The sequence below is a fragment of the Papaver somniferum genome, unplaced genomic scaffold (genome assembly GCF_003573695.1).
Source record: "Papaver somniferum cultivar HN1 unplaced genomic scaffold, ASM357369v1 unplaced-scaffold_133, whole genome shotgun sequence".
Taxonomy (NCBI): domain Eukaryota; kingdom Viridiplantae; phylum Streptophyta; class Magnoliopsida; order Ranunculales; family Papaveraceae; genus Papaver; species Papaver somniferum.
Genome location: NW_020622492.1, coordinates 7,912,439 through 7,927,437, shown reverse-complemented (window position 1 = coordinate 7,927,437; position 14,999 = coordinate 7,912,439). Strand labels below are relative to the sequence as shown.

Here is a 14,999-nt window from a genome sequence, read left to right as displayed (position 1 = left end):
GTACAATTGTTTTTAACATGAATGTAGTTCTTGTTTTTGGTGTAGTTAGGAAGGTCCCTTCTAATAAACTCAATAAGATCTACAGGGTTAGCCTTAACATTATCAAAAACAGCCCTACACCTGAATTTCCAAAGGTACCTAAGACATAAGAAATGTGATCTTTATTCTTATTATCCTTCAACCACAGCAGACACCATTCTTTAAAATTTTGATTAGCAGCAGCATAATAAGTATTGGAAAAGGAAAGTCCCCTCCAAACAGCTTCAGAGAAGACACGACTAGTAAACAGATGATCAATATTTTCTCTAGCATTGCAACTGCATAAAGGGCAGTTTATGTCAATAGGTGTATATCTACCCAGACTCTCCCTAACTGGAAGACAGCCACTGAGAGCTTTTCAAAGAAATGTCTTAACTCTAGGCATAATATTTAGCTTCCATATACTCTGGTTATTATGGTTTCTATTACATAAGTAGTTGTATGCAGATTTCACTAAGACATAACCATCTCTGGTACCAATCCATCTCCTCATTTCCTCTTTTTCATCATCATTACAGGGTTCAAGCAAATTAATTTCCTTAACATCACTTGCATCAAACAAATTATTGATTAGATTATGATTCCAATTATCATTGTTATCAATTATATCAGAGACTTTGCTGACTACTTGGATATTATTGTTATTTTTAGGCTTTGGGCTTTTACCATTAGGAAGCCGTTTATTTGTCCAGACCTGAATGTTTCTACCATTTCCCAATTCCCAACAATAATTTTTTCTAACTATATCTAGATCTTTACGGATATTGCTCAAGACCCAAGATTTAATCTTTTTTTTTTATAAAACAAATGATCATTCTTAGGAAAGTACTTATGTTTAAGAAAAATACACCACAACTTATCTGAATTTTCTAAAAGGCGTCAAGCCAACCTGGTTAACAAAGTTAAATTGAACTTGTGCGGGTTTTTAATACCTAGGCCACCATTAGCTTTACTAACACACATTGAATTCCAATCTTTAAGATATACACCTTTATTATATTTATTTTTTTGCTACCAAAAATCTCTTTGCAAAGCATCAAGTTTATCTAAGGTTTTTTTAACCTGGCTAAATTGGGCCTATAAGAATTAATTGGGACCTATATCACTACGTGACAAGAAAGTTTATCAATAGATAGAACAGCTATAACCGCTTCTCATTTCACGACATCAAGGACACATTACTTCATTTCTGGAGCAATGGGTCACTGTGATAGTGGCATATATGAGACTAGCAGTCTCCGTGGATGAAACCTCTTGGTGATACTGTTGCATCGTGCTAGTTCTCAAGTTTTGGGAGGGGAATGAATGTTAAGATATCCCGGCTAAATGGGCTGCTTCTGCCATCGCTCAACTGGTGGTCACCTAGTGGCTAGTATGATCCAACGTGTAATCGGTGAAAATACAAATATCTTAGAGATAAACCCATGCCACGCATTTCAAAGGGAAAGCCATCACCAGCTTCTCATTTCTTATCACACATGGTAATGCGATAACAAGTTGCCTAACTGTACTTTTCATGGCATGTCACTACTCTTACCTTCACTATCCTATGGTGCGGATAAATTTGCGGATTTACAAAACCAATCACAGCCAAATTGCTAAACCTTGCGGATTTAAGAATTCACCCTTGATTAGCCCATAGGCTCTTACGGATTAGTTTTCATCCGCAATTTTACGGACGGTTACGGATGAAATTTGCGGTTCCGGATTGTTTGCACACCCGTGTAGCTAATGTTGTCCAACTTATTATCCGCCAAGTGGAGGAAACCCACGATTCCACCTGAAGAGAAATAACTCCCCGCCCTCACCTCTCCTCTTTCTTCGACTATGCTTTCAAGGAAAAAAAAAATCAAACTTCGAAACTGTTTACGCAGAGAAGACAAATCTTCCAAGCAAGCTGGGATTGGTGTAGAATTAGTTCGTATGGCTTCGATTTCTTGAATCTAGGGTTTTGATAGTAGTATTTTTTTGTATAATCAACCTAATTGTATATCGGTTTTAATTTATTTTTTTATACTGATTAAGAGTATTGTCTTCTTTAATTTGAACTATTTTTTTATTTTGGGTCAGATTTGGAATAAGGAAATCCATCAATTTCTTCCTTCTCTGCAAGACTTCATCGATTTTGATCTGAAATTGTATCTCTCAAGCTGGTAAGAAATTCGATTACTTATCCTTGATATCTTGGTACGAATGTCATACATTTTGAGTTTTATATTAGATCCAAAGATTGATTTTTGTTTGAAATGTCAGTTGAGGTTCTTTCTTTAACATCAGAAAAATTAGGTCTTTGTTTATACACATGGAACATGATTCCTATTTCAAGTGTAATCTATCTATGCAAAACCCATTATGCATGTCTTTCTGATTTAGACTAATACTTCTTTTGGTTATTCTTAAGAATAAGTGTCCTTGCAGTAGATCGATGTGCATCTGGATGTGAATTAAAGACTGCATTCTTATGAAACCACCTGTTTGTGGGTAGGTTTTTTGTTAATTATCGGCAGTAGTTTTTGGAAGTGCACTCTAGGAATGAAGGAAAAACAATGACCTCTTGTTTTTCAAAGAGTCGTGACCCAAATTTCTTCTTGTATAGTAATAGTCATTGTTCCTTTACCTTCTACACATCTTATAATCACTAAAATATCTTCTCCTTCTCTTAAGATTAGATCTATATATGTTTCTACAAAGAGATTTAGTCTAGCTATTTACATAGTTTTAATCTGCAAAAGAACTTTCAATACATATATTGTCGTTCATCAATTGTAAAGAACTTGTACAGATGGAGTGAAACTAATTACAGATTACGTTTGCTTGAGTATGGAAATGAAGGCAAGTGTAGCAGGGAAAAAGAGAAACAATATAATAGTATTTGGAAACAGTATTACTGGGTAGAAGAGAAGAAACAACCTACCAGGAATTTCTTGATTGCAATGTAGTTTCTATTTCGTCAGTTTGTTTCTGTCTAACTGCTCTTATTTTTGAATGTGTATTTGTCATGGATGTCCTTGTTCGCATTGGTACTAAGTCAAGTTCTTTCGATGATGCATGGGTAGATATGGATTCTCGATTCTGAATTTTAACATTCTTCTAGATGAAAACTCTTTTACTTGGTGTTTATTCTCTAGTATGTTATTTTGTTTTTCAGAATGTCACCCCAATAGTTGATGTACGTAGTTATTATTTGTGGTTCTTGCAGGAAGATGACGACCCCCAACACCAAAGAAATTAAGAGGGGTTGCGAAGTTAAACTTCGTTGCCAAGCTGAAAAAAGGCGAGAAAGTGCCTCTGGAATTTTTCCAGCATGAACCAGCTGGCCTGAACACAAGTAAGATCTCGACTTACTGGGGAAAACTGGCACAAAATGGAGAAAAATTCCTTTTTGACATTCATGACTGGTCTGAAATGCCAGAGAAGGAGGACAAATTCGAAAAATCAATTAAAGAGCTTAAGGTAAAGAAAATTATCTTAAATAATATATCAGTTATGTAATAGATGACTAAATTTTAACTGATGATTGTTTTAGAATGTTTTTGTTTATTATGATGCGATCAATGTTTGAGTGGAGAAGAAAATCCATGAAAAATGGAATGCAAACAAACATAATATGATGGTGCAGCATTGCAATGAGGAAAAGACGGTTGCACAAAACAAAGCTAAAAATAGTTAATGATACTCAGTAGGAAAATATGTGTACATATTGGCATTCACTTGAACTCAAGGTGAGAATGTTCAACGGTTTTATCATTTATGAGTTTGTATGCTAAACTGCGACTCCTAAATTGTGAACTTTGAAGAACATAGGAAAAGAGTGTAAATAGCAAAACAAGTAAAAATCATTTGGTTATGCGATAGAAATAAAGACTGACATCAATGAATATCGATATTTAATGTTTATGTAGATCTTGGTGTACTGTATAGAGATGATGATGCAGAAGAAAGCACACAGAGAGGCTGTGTTTTAGAAAAATACAAATGTTATAGCTGAAGGCAATCATGTATGTTTTTTTTGTTTTTTTTTTATATTTTTGTTTATATTCTATTATGCGATTTGCCTACTTTAAAATTGCGCATCATACTCACAGGATCAGATGGAGGCCTTAGAAAGGGAAGATTTAGAAGAGGATGGTTCCGATAATGGTATTTCAATCCAAAAGTAAACATCTGAACGGGGACAAGTATTCTCAAATTATGAGAGCTGATTACCAGGTCGGATTCTGTGATGTTTGCTCTGGTATTAGAGTAACCAAGCTTAAGGTGGCATCTTCTACAAACAGTGGCCAAAACAAAGAGGAAAATGCGCCGTTGAGAGATGAAGTTAAGAAACTGAGAGAGGATCAGGTTGATATGCAGAAGATCGTGCAAGAAGAATGTCTTCAGATGGATAAAACTGTAATGGAGATGAATAAGGCTAATGAGGAATCACAGAAGATATAGATGCCATATTGCTACTACTAACTAGTGGGGTATGTATTACATATCCATAAATACTTTATCAGTGTACTATCCACAATCATAAGCTTTCTTAATTGCATTTTGTTTTGTAGGGCATCCTTCCATAACAGCTGCTATAGAATTATGATCTTGCTAGATTAATCCAAGGTAATCTACAACCATCACAAATAATTGGATCACTTAATTAAATACTAAACTATTCTGCAAAATTCAGAGAGCATCATGTTAGTTGCATTAACTAGAATGACATTGAATAAAATTAATATGATTAGTTTGTTGTTATTGTATGTTTGAGAGTCGTAGGTGTTTCAATATATTTTTTTGATAAGCTAAACTACTATGTAAAGTTCTAGTTGATGGAATCAGCTGAACAAACTACTATGTAAAGTTCTAGTTGATGGCATCAGCTGAACTAAAGTATGATGATTTCTGAACTCAAAACAGACAATTAGTCTATGGTGTATCAGATCACGACTCGTCGTGAAACCCAAGCTACTACTGTATACAATGGTTGTCTATCTCTATTACTAGCTAACTTGTTCGTTGAATAAGAATCAACTTGTTTTGATCACCCTGAATGCATTATCCGTTTTCCCTTTATGAATGTATGATATGTGCGGTATGAGATCAGGCCTCGTCGTGAAACTCAAGCTACTATTGTATACAGTGGTTGTCTATCACTCTCTATTACTAGATACTTGTTCGTTGTATAAGAATCAACATGTTTTAATCACCCTGGATGCGTTATCCTTTTTCCTTTAAGGTTACATGGATAGCTTTATAAATGTATGATAAGTGAGTGTTAAACAAACTGCGACCTAGATCAGAACATGTATATGTGTCATTACGATAATGTCTCCTAAAATATACTGATATGTGTTCTTACGCTAATGTCTCCAGAATCGTAATAAAAGTTGATTCGTTTTTCTTTACTCATTGCTCTGGGTTTTATAGCTTATGTAAAGAAATTAGACCTCACTAAGTGTTATATACAGGGATATTTTCTTGTGTTATTTGTCATTGATATCAAATTTGATGTTTATATTCTGCGGGTTAAGTTCATTCAGAGATATTATGTTCAAGGCTATGTTGGAAGATATATGACAATTAACTTCTGAAGTAAGAAATCCATCTGTGATAAGTAAAGTATTTTGCTTCTGCATATTCAGTTTAAATTTCTCTTGAAACTTGTATCAAGCTCAAAATGGTTTAGTATTAAGTTTTTATTTGCTTTTGTTGAATGTAATCAATCAGACAACCATGTAGTACTTGTGTTTTTTTTCTTTTTAATGAATAGATTGTTCTTTTTGAAATTGTTGTAGTGTATATTGTTTTTTGCACCACTTGTAATTTAATGGCTAGCAGCCAAACATGATGATATCAGCTAATGTGAAATCCAACTACTGAAAATGATGGCAACACCCACGCATGAAAGCCGTGGTTAACAACCACATACGTGTGCAATCCAACCTATTATTAGCCACGACGGTACCCGTGGTAAATGCTCTTATATTATTAGCTACGCTTGAAGAACCGTGGCTAGCATCGTGGCAAATAGTATTAGCCACAGGTTTATTTGTTACGGCTACACAGCCGTGGCAAGGTATCTTTTGCCACGGAATTGGTCAACTGCCACGGTTCTTCGGCGTGACTAAAACTCAGTATTTTTGTAGTGTATATATCGTGTAAACCGATTCTAACAAAAAAAAACACAGGAAAACAATTACCTTTTCCATGCCAGAATCAGGCTATGTGGGTATTAACGTAGACCGATTTAGGTTCAATTTTCTCCAACCAGAATGCCCATCCAGAACAATCGGTCTTTGCAGGAATGAACAACAACCATTTCTAAATGAAATCGGTTTACAAGTGCATTGACGTAGACCGATTCTTATAAACCCAGCAAACTTTGATTTAAAATAATTGGATTGTTTGAGTGATTACATGTTATTGAAACCTACTCTAGGGGATTGGGTTAATAGAAAAGTACATGATTCAAGCTAAAACGAAAAATCACCTATTTTAGTGAATTTGGTGATTATCAATCGTTTGATTTGGAATTCTTAATTTTGATGGAAATGATTTTGATTTGATTTTAGGTTGTTTTTTTTTAATTATTATTAGGATTTAATGAAGATAAATTGGTAGTATTAAAATTTCATAGAGGGTAAATTGGTAGTTTCATCATACTTGGACACCCCTTATCCTTTTCTATTGGGTGGATGAAAAAATCCATAGGCATTAATCACCATAGGCCCTAATTTAGCCAGGTTTTTTAGGGATAAGAAAGCACATCATTTGGTACATAGGCATAGCACTAGTAACAAAGCTGATTTGAGTATTTCTACTAGCTTGAGATAAAAATTTAGCCTTCCATCCTTGGATTCTACTATAAACCTTATCTAACATATTTTGATTATTAAAACTGTTTGCTCTGTTAAATGATAGAGGAGTTCCTAAATAAGTATCATTCTTAGTTATTCTTCCTAGTCTAATGATTCTGGCTAAAAGTTTACAGTGTTTATTCTCCACTTTTTTGCAAAAGTAAACACCCGATTTCTGATGGTTTATGACCTGCCCTGACGAATCACTAAAAGTATTTAACACATCGATTTCTAGCTTGTACTATACTAGCAGAAGTAAACAAAAAAGAGTCGTCATCAAAGAAAAGATGTGACATTGAAGGAGAATCTTTAGTAACCTTAATCCCTGTAATTCTACCATTCATTTCAGCATGAAGAAGGAGTTTAGATAAAGCTTCCATGCAAATAATAAAGATATAGGGAGACATATGATCCCCTTGTCTGATCCCTCTTGAGGGGAAAAAGGTTTCCGTTGGAGAACCATTTACTTACACAAAGTAAGAAACCGAAGAAATACAATTAAGAATAAGATCACAAAAATCATCTAAAAAGCCAAATTGTTTAAAAACTAGTAAAATGAAATCCCATTCAAGCTTATCAAAGGCCTTAGATAGGTCTAATTTTAGAGCCATATAACCATTTTTTCTTTTACTAGTTTTCATAGTGTGCAAAATTTCGTGAGCCACTACAATGTTATCTGTAATTTGTCTCTTTGGAATAAATGCATATTGATTCTAAGATATTAAGTTAGTTTTTGATATAATCTTATACAGGGCATTACTCAAGCTAATAGGTCTAAAATCACTTGGCTTTTTTGGATTTTTAATCTTTAGGTGTCAAAGATATAAACGTATGACTTATTTTTGAATTAAAATTTTTTTCTTTGAAAACTTTCAGAACCCAAGAAACAATACCATTTTTTAGAATGTCCCAATGCTGCGGATAGAATCCTGGAGGAAACCCATCAGGGATAAGATCACCCCAAGCATTCATCATGAAAAGAGCATCTTTAATTTCCATCTCACTTTCAATTTCACATAATTTTATGTTATCTTCCGTACTAACTGTATGCTTTAGAATTTCCTAAAAAATAGGGTCAATATCCTTTCCACTAGATTGAGCTATATTTTTAAAGTGGCTGGTTAAAAATGAACTTAATTGTTCTTGACCTTCTATCCATAATCATTTATTTCCCCTAAGGGCATGAGTACTATTAAATATTTTTCTATCAGAGGCATGTTGGTGAAAGAACCGAGTATTATTATCGTTTTCATTGACACACTTTTCTTTTACATGCTGACTCTAATACATCTTTTCAATTTCATACCAAGAACTAAGCTCATTTTGAAGTTGTTTTATATTGTGTTTCGTTTCTACACTGAAAGGTTTTTTGTTTTCTTCTTCAATGCTTTCTAATATTGTACAAATGTTCTTATAAATGTTACCAAAATCAGATTTATTCCAAGATCTAAGGTCATATCCCATATTTTTAAGGGTTTTCAGAAGATTATTTTGTTTTTCTCTTCTTTGCGAAACTGACTTATTTATAACACTATTCTAATTTGTATGTTCTATCCAACATCTCATATATCTGTAAGGTTTAAACTTTTATCCTTAAGAGGAATTGTCTCTAAAATTGGTGCATGGTCTGAGGCAATTCTAGTAAGATGTCTATTATTTGATTTTGGAAACATTTCTAGCCATTTGTGGTTAACAAAAACTCTATCTATTCTTTCTTGTATATTCTGTCCCTGTTCTTCTGTTAGTCCAAGTAAAGGGAAGGACAATAAAATTTATATCAACTAAACCTAAAGACTGGATGTAATGATAAACATAAGCAAAACTACTAGTAGAAGGATTATTACCACCTTATTTTTCATCTTTATGCAATATGAATTTCATATCACCAATGGCCTAGGGAGGTTCTAGTTCACTTATACTATTGATGAGACTCCACTGTTCATTTTTAATATTGTTATTTAAATCATCATAAATAAAAGAAATAAACATACATCAATTGTCTTTAATTATTTGAACGATATTATGTTTAAAAGTTATAAGTTTAGCAGAAACTCCTTGATTCCAGGCAATGGCAAAACCTCCTGATCCACCAATTGAAGGCATGATGAACCAATCATTCAATTTTATTCTTCTAAAAAAAATTTCAACCATAGATAAACCTACTTTAATTTCAGACAAGAAAATGACATCTAAGTTATGATTTATTTAAATGATTTAGATGATCTTGTTTAAGTTGTGACCTAATACCCTGTAAATTCCAAGACAGAACCTTAAACTCATGCCCCCTAGTATTTTCTTCCGAAATGATATGTCTAAATAACATATTACATTTTAAGGGAAAAATAGTTGAATATAAACCAGTAAGGAGGATGAATAGATATTTAAAGCAAAAACATAACCACTTATATAGTCTGCCATGCAGTATATTTTTGGTGTAAACACAATATGTCATATGTCGTTTCTCAGAGTTATTTTTTTCACTCTGAAACACCAGGATAAAGACTTGAAGTTAAACTCATGATTCCTAATATTCATACCCATGTAAAGAACCAGAAGTAAAAAAAAAACATGATGAAGGTTTTGAGTAAAACAATTAAGAGAGAAACTGAGAAGAATATTCAGATTTTTTAGAAAAAGTATTATTTGTATGCTAGGATGTTATAGAGACATTTTACACTTAAGATAATTTCCTTGTCTAGATTTGAAATCAGGTTTTTACATAGCAGGCAGGTGTAGTAAATGTAATAATAAGCAAAGAGGAGTATGGAATAATAAACAATTACCTCAGTATGCTCAATTGGAGAAAGATAGTCAGGGATATTTTCAGCTTTGGCCATGTCAGAGTCAGTTTACTTCCCTCTACTTTTAGGTAAAAACATAGCCCAATCAATTGTATTTTCCTTTTCAATTCAAGCAAATTCTTCTACTTCATTTTCATTCATTTCAGTAGCTTCAGAGATATTTGCCAGAACTTCCCCAATTCTTTTTTCTTGCTTGTCTCCTGAAACCTCCTTTGTGTTGTCTTGTAGAACTTCCTCTGCCACAATGATTGGTGTAATGTTTTCCTTTCATTCCACTTCAATCCAGTTATCATTAACAACTTCCTTATTTTTATTATCTTCATTATCATTTATAAGTATATTGTTTCTTCTACCCATGATAGAATATTGGCTTAGCAGTCTGAACCATTCTGACTATTTTTCTTTTGCTTTTCTTCTTTACAGTTAATTCTTGTATTTGCCTTTTTTTCCTCTGACTCAATAACTGAATTTCCTTTTAAGGCTTTCATTAAATCCTCTGTTATCAATGTTCTTATGTCTCCAATGACTCCTACTGATTTAACTATTTTTGTTGTTTTCACCCTCCATAAAATTATTCACTTTCCCCCTAATATTTTCTTCGATATTTTACTCAACATTCATTCTTCTCCCTTTAATTCCTCTATTCATATAGTCCACTATATTTATTTCACTATCATAAATTCTGAGACTTGTTGCTGCATTAGTAAGAAGTTGCACTTTTTCATTTCCTTGAACTTTGTCTTGTGAAGTGCTGCCAACATTAACTGATTTACTTTCTCCTCTTCATAAATGAAATTTTTTGGAAAGTTTTTCTAATACTCAATATATCTTTATCTACACTTTTCTTTCTGAGTGATCAGCATCTACATGCCAACAGTCTCTGCATGTTCCATGAGGTATCTCTAGAAAGAAAATCTTCATCTTAATTGTCTCTATATCTGTCCCATCAATTATAATTATCTTAACTTTATGAACACTGGCTTAGTTATGTCAACTAATACATGTGCTTTATATTCTCCACCTGAGTTGAGAGGACCCATGAGATTGAGAATTCTTCCAACTTTGTCAGCCACCATTTCTGCCACATATCCCTTTTCAACTAAATCACTCTTGAGATTAAACTTGATCCAGTAGTCTTGAGCATTAAAATCCACCTCTTATAATTTTGTATCACTGCTCCACAAACACATAGTTAGAAGCTTTCCATGAACTCTATTTGGAATAGAGTAAATCGCAGCAGCAAAATCTCCAGCATTAGAAAACCTTATTATAAACACTCCAGGATCGGCTGTTTTCTTTATTATGAATCTGCCAGTTGGTGACCAAGCCATGTTCAAAGAATAAGATAATTCTCCCACTCTTAAACCTCTTGGATCATCCTTCTTCTTTATTTCCTTGAAAAGTTTAACCACTACTCTAGGGAATTTTCTTTTCTCAATCTGTATAGTAGTAAACCTTAGAAATTCCACATTGTATCTAAAATAATCAGAAATAGGATTATCTTGGTCTTCTAAGCGACTAGTAAGATGAGCTATATAGTAATCAGTGGGAACATCAGACATTTTTTGTGAAATTTATAAGTACCAGAAATAGAGATTTTGATGGATTGCAGAAGAAAGGTTTTTGAGAGCAACTTTGAGTTTTTTTTTCTTTTAAGAGTATCATGATTGAATTGAATATCAATCATTTTTTCATAAGTTCTATTGCTGCATACAAATTGTCATTTAGTGCTTTTAAATTGTACCGCCACTTATAGAGAGGAATCGATGTAACCGAAGTTGCAAGATATAAAGTTACTGACATACAAACAGTGTATGACATAATCCTATGAGTTTTTATACGCAAGATTTATTTTAGAAATTAGACTGACAGAAATGCTTGCATTCTTTTCATCATGCTTGGAGTATGTCTGCAAGTAATTGTTTCTAAATATATTATTCAATTCCTTACTTGCGTTTGAGGGAATTTCGCCGCCATTGAAATAAGCAGACCAGGGATACTGTAGCTTTTCCACTTATCTCAGGATTGAGCAACTGCCCTAAACTGAGCATTAGCTCCAACAAATCTTTCCCTGAAAAGCAGGAAAAAGAAACAACAAATGTTAATGATTACTATGGTAAACCTAAACATTTTTAAAGAAAACTTGGAGATTAAAAATTAAGATTTCACAGAACAAAGAAGATATTAGAAAGGGAAATTAAAAACTAGAGATTTGATACAAATATAAATATTAGATAAATCGAGTTTCAGAAAAATAAAGGACTAGCAAACCTAAAGACAACTGAAAATAAGAATATAACCGATTTAGAAAAAAAAAACGGCTAAAGATAAGAACTCAAATTAAGATTAAAATTAACGATTAAGTCATGAAAGAATAGATCAGTTAAAGAAGAGACGATGAAGACATGAATTGAAGATGTTAAACGAAGAGAAATTGAACAAATTCAATTCATAGGTACACAGAAGAATATTGAGTCAACTCGGTCTTTGTAACCGATTTTTTGTTTCCTCTCTCGCCTCTCTGAATAAAATCTCGATTGCTCAACCCTGAAAATGTATCCCTTGATGGGCTCACAATCATTTAAAGTGGTGGGCGCCAATTGGTTGGGCCCAAAATGTTCCAGGAACTCCAAACACGAATGAATAAAATGAAAATAGAAAAACTAAAAAGAAGATAAAATATCATCATTTCCAAAACCCTTTCTATTGTATCCATCCTCTCTCGGTCTCCTCTGAAGAAATTCTCCAACCTTCGCCCAACAATGGTTGTATTTGTACCATCATAAAATGGTGTACGTACGGGGCACACATGCGCCTCAAAATCAAATATGGCTTATTAAAGAAGCCCGACTGGGTTATCAAGGTAACCCAGTGGTTTATTAAGGAAACCAAAAATGGCTTATTAAAGAAGCCCGGCTAGGTTATCAAGGTAACCCAGTGTTTTATTAGGGAAACCAAAAATGGCTTATTAAAGAAGCCTAGATGGGTTATCAAGGTAACCCAGTGGTTTATTAAGGAAACCAAAAATGGATTTATTAAAGAAGCCCGGCTGGGTTATCAAGGTAACCCAGTGGTTTATTAAGGAAACCAAAAATGTCTTATTAAAGAAGCCCGGCTGGGTTATCAAGGTAACCCAGTGGTTTATTAAGGAAACCAAAAATGGCTTATTAAAGAAGCTCGGCTGGGTTTATTAAGGTAACCCAGTGGTTTATTAAGGAAACCAAAAATGGCTTATTAAAGAACCCCTACTGGGTTATCAAGGTAACCCAGTGATTTATTAAGGAAACCAAAAATGGCTTATTAAAGAGGTCCGGATGGGTTATCAAGGTAACCCAGTGGTTTATTAAGAAAACCAAAAATGGCTTATTAAAGAAGCTCGACTGGGTTTATTAAGGAAACCCAGTGGTTTATTAAGGAAACCAAAAATGGCTTATTAAAGAGAACCAATGGTTTATTATGTAAACCATTAAAGATAAATACAAATCTCAAAGGGATAAATATAGATCTTTTGAGATAATTATGAATCTAGGGAAGATAGATTTTAATCTCTCAAGATATATCCAGATCTATAAATATAGTTATAGATGTTCTTGGATAAATGCAAATCTTGACAAGATAAACATGGATCTTTCAAGATGTGTACAAATATGATGAAGATAAACATGAATCTTCCAGGATATATACAAATATTGGGGAGATAAGTACAAATCTAAGTGGTTATTTAAGATAACTACAAATCTCATAAGATAAAGGTAAATATTGGTGGTTATTTGAGATAACTACAAATCATAACAATAAGATTTGTTTTCTGCCTATAAATAGAGGCTGAAATCCAACTCAAAAGGTACACAATAACAATTCCTTTTATTCTCTCAAAAAACCTGTCTAGAACTCTCTCTGACTTAAGCATCGGAGTGTCTTTGCAGGTACCCCCCTCATTTTTCATCTACAATTCTGGAGAAATAAAGTAATAGTGGAGATTCGATCAACAAACACACATATCTCGAAGATTGTTGGGGTAATTAATTTTGCACCAACATGTTGCAGCATTAGCAAGAGTTATAATCACAAAACCCACTTCCACAACTTTCCCAAGTCGTCTTTTTTCATCATCATATTTCTCATCTATAGCTAAATCCCCACCACTTCCTGGTTTCATTAGACCTAAAAGAAAACATTTGGTTCTTTTATATCATGTTGTTCAAGTACTTACACTTTGTGCATCTCGTTTGAATATTATACGATGTAGAGTTAATCGGTCTGGTTCTGATTCATATTCACCTATGAATTCTGGGTACAAATACAGTGATCGTCTTCCTACTGAAATGGCACCATTGCTTCCTGGTTGTGATTATGAACATTGGCTTATTGTTATGGATAATCCTGGTGGTGAAGGTGCTGATAAACAAAAGATGATTGATTGTTATGTTCAAACCCTGGCTAAGGTTGTTGGAAGGTAAAATTTCAAATAAACTCGTAAATTGAATTGTTAGTTTTTTTTTTCTAGATTAGAGTTTCTGTGTGCGTGTGTTTCCAATTAGGGTTTATGCAATACTGAGCATGATGTTTAATTTGGAGATTTTGGGTTTTCTGTAGTGGATAAGTTTTTGTCACTTTTATCTGTGCCTGCCTGCATTTTGACTAGGGTTTAAGGCTTCTTGAAAGGTACTATCTAAAGAATAAACCATTTTGTAATTTGGGCCGATGGGTTTTAGGTTTAGGTTTGTGTTTATGCTGTTATGAATCAGGTTTTCTCATGCTTATACTCGTTGATTTACCATCTTGAGTATATCATTGCTTCAAAGGTATACATGTAAAACACAATTTTTGGCTGTTTGTCTTAGTTTCTTTCTTCTTCTAGTTGGTAGATTTGTGTTTTAAGATTTTGTGGATTAGTTATTGCTGGTTTCTTTCGCGGTTTCCTACAGTGTCTTCTACTCCCTCCGTTTCCAAATAATAGGCTGGATTAGGTATACATGTGAAACCAGCCTATTATTTAGAAACAGAGGTAGTAACATTTCATGGTTTTGCGGTTGTGTATTATTTTTTTATTATATTTTTATGATGAACAACCCAAAGCATTAAAAGTGTAGAGTGTTACAGTTGTTCCTTTTTGAATATTTAGGTTAAGTGCTGCTTGAGGGGCATGTCTAGGGATGCACATACCCGACCCAACCCGCCGACCCTACCCGTACCCGACCAAAAATACCCGCACCCGATTCAACCCACCTAGGCATGGATCGACTATGGGTGAGGCACGCCAGAACCCACCTATCTTGGGTCGGTTGCGGGTAGAAACTTCCGTCACCCGAACCGACCC

General features: G+C 33.8%; 1 long non-coding RNA gene and 1 pseudogene across 2 annotated transcripts; both read left to right on the top strand.

Moving 5' to 3' along the window:
- Window positions 1-1,754: 1,754 nt before the first annotated feature.
- On the top strand, window positions 1,755-5,072 carry LOC113333471. Of its 2 annotated transcripts, XR_003352031.1 has the most exons (7): window positions 1,755-1,960; window positions 2,110-2,192; window positions 3,239-3,492; window positions 3,566-3,761; window positions 3,942-4,037; window positions 4,125-4,505; window positions 4,587-5,072. It is a non-coding gene; the product is annotated as an uncharacterized LOC113333471 (long non-coding RNA). The 2 variants fall into 2 exon arrangements; XR_003352030.1 differs by having other exon boundaries at window positions 3,239-3,761.
- Window positions 5,073-12,993: 7,921 nt separating this feature from the next.
- LOC113333585 overlaps window positions 12,994-14,999 on the top strand; it is a 5,985-nt pseudogene continuing 3,979 nt past the window's right edge.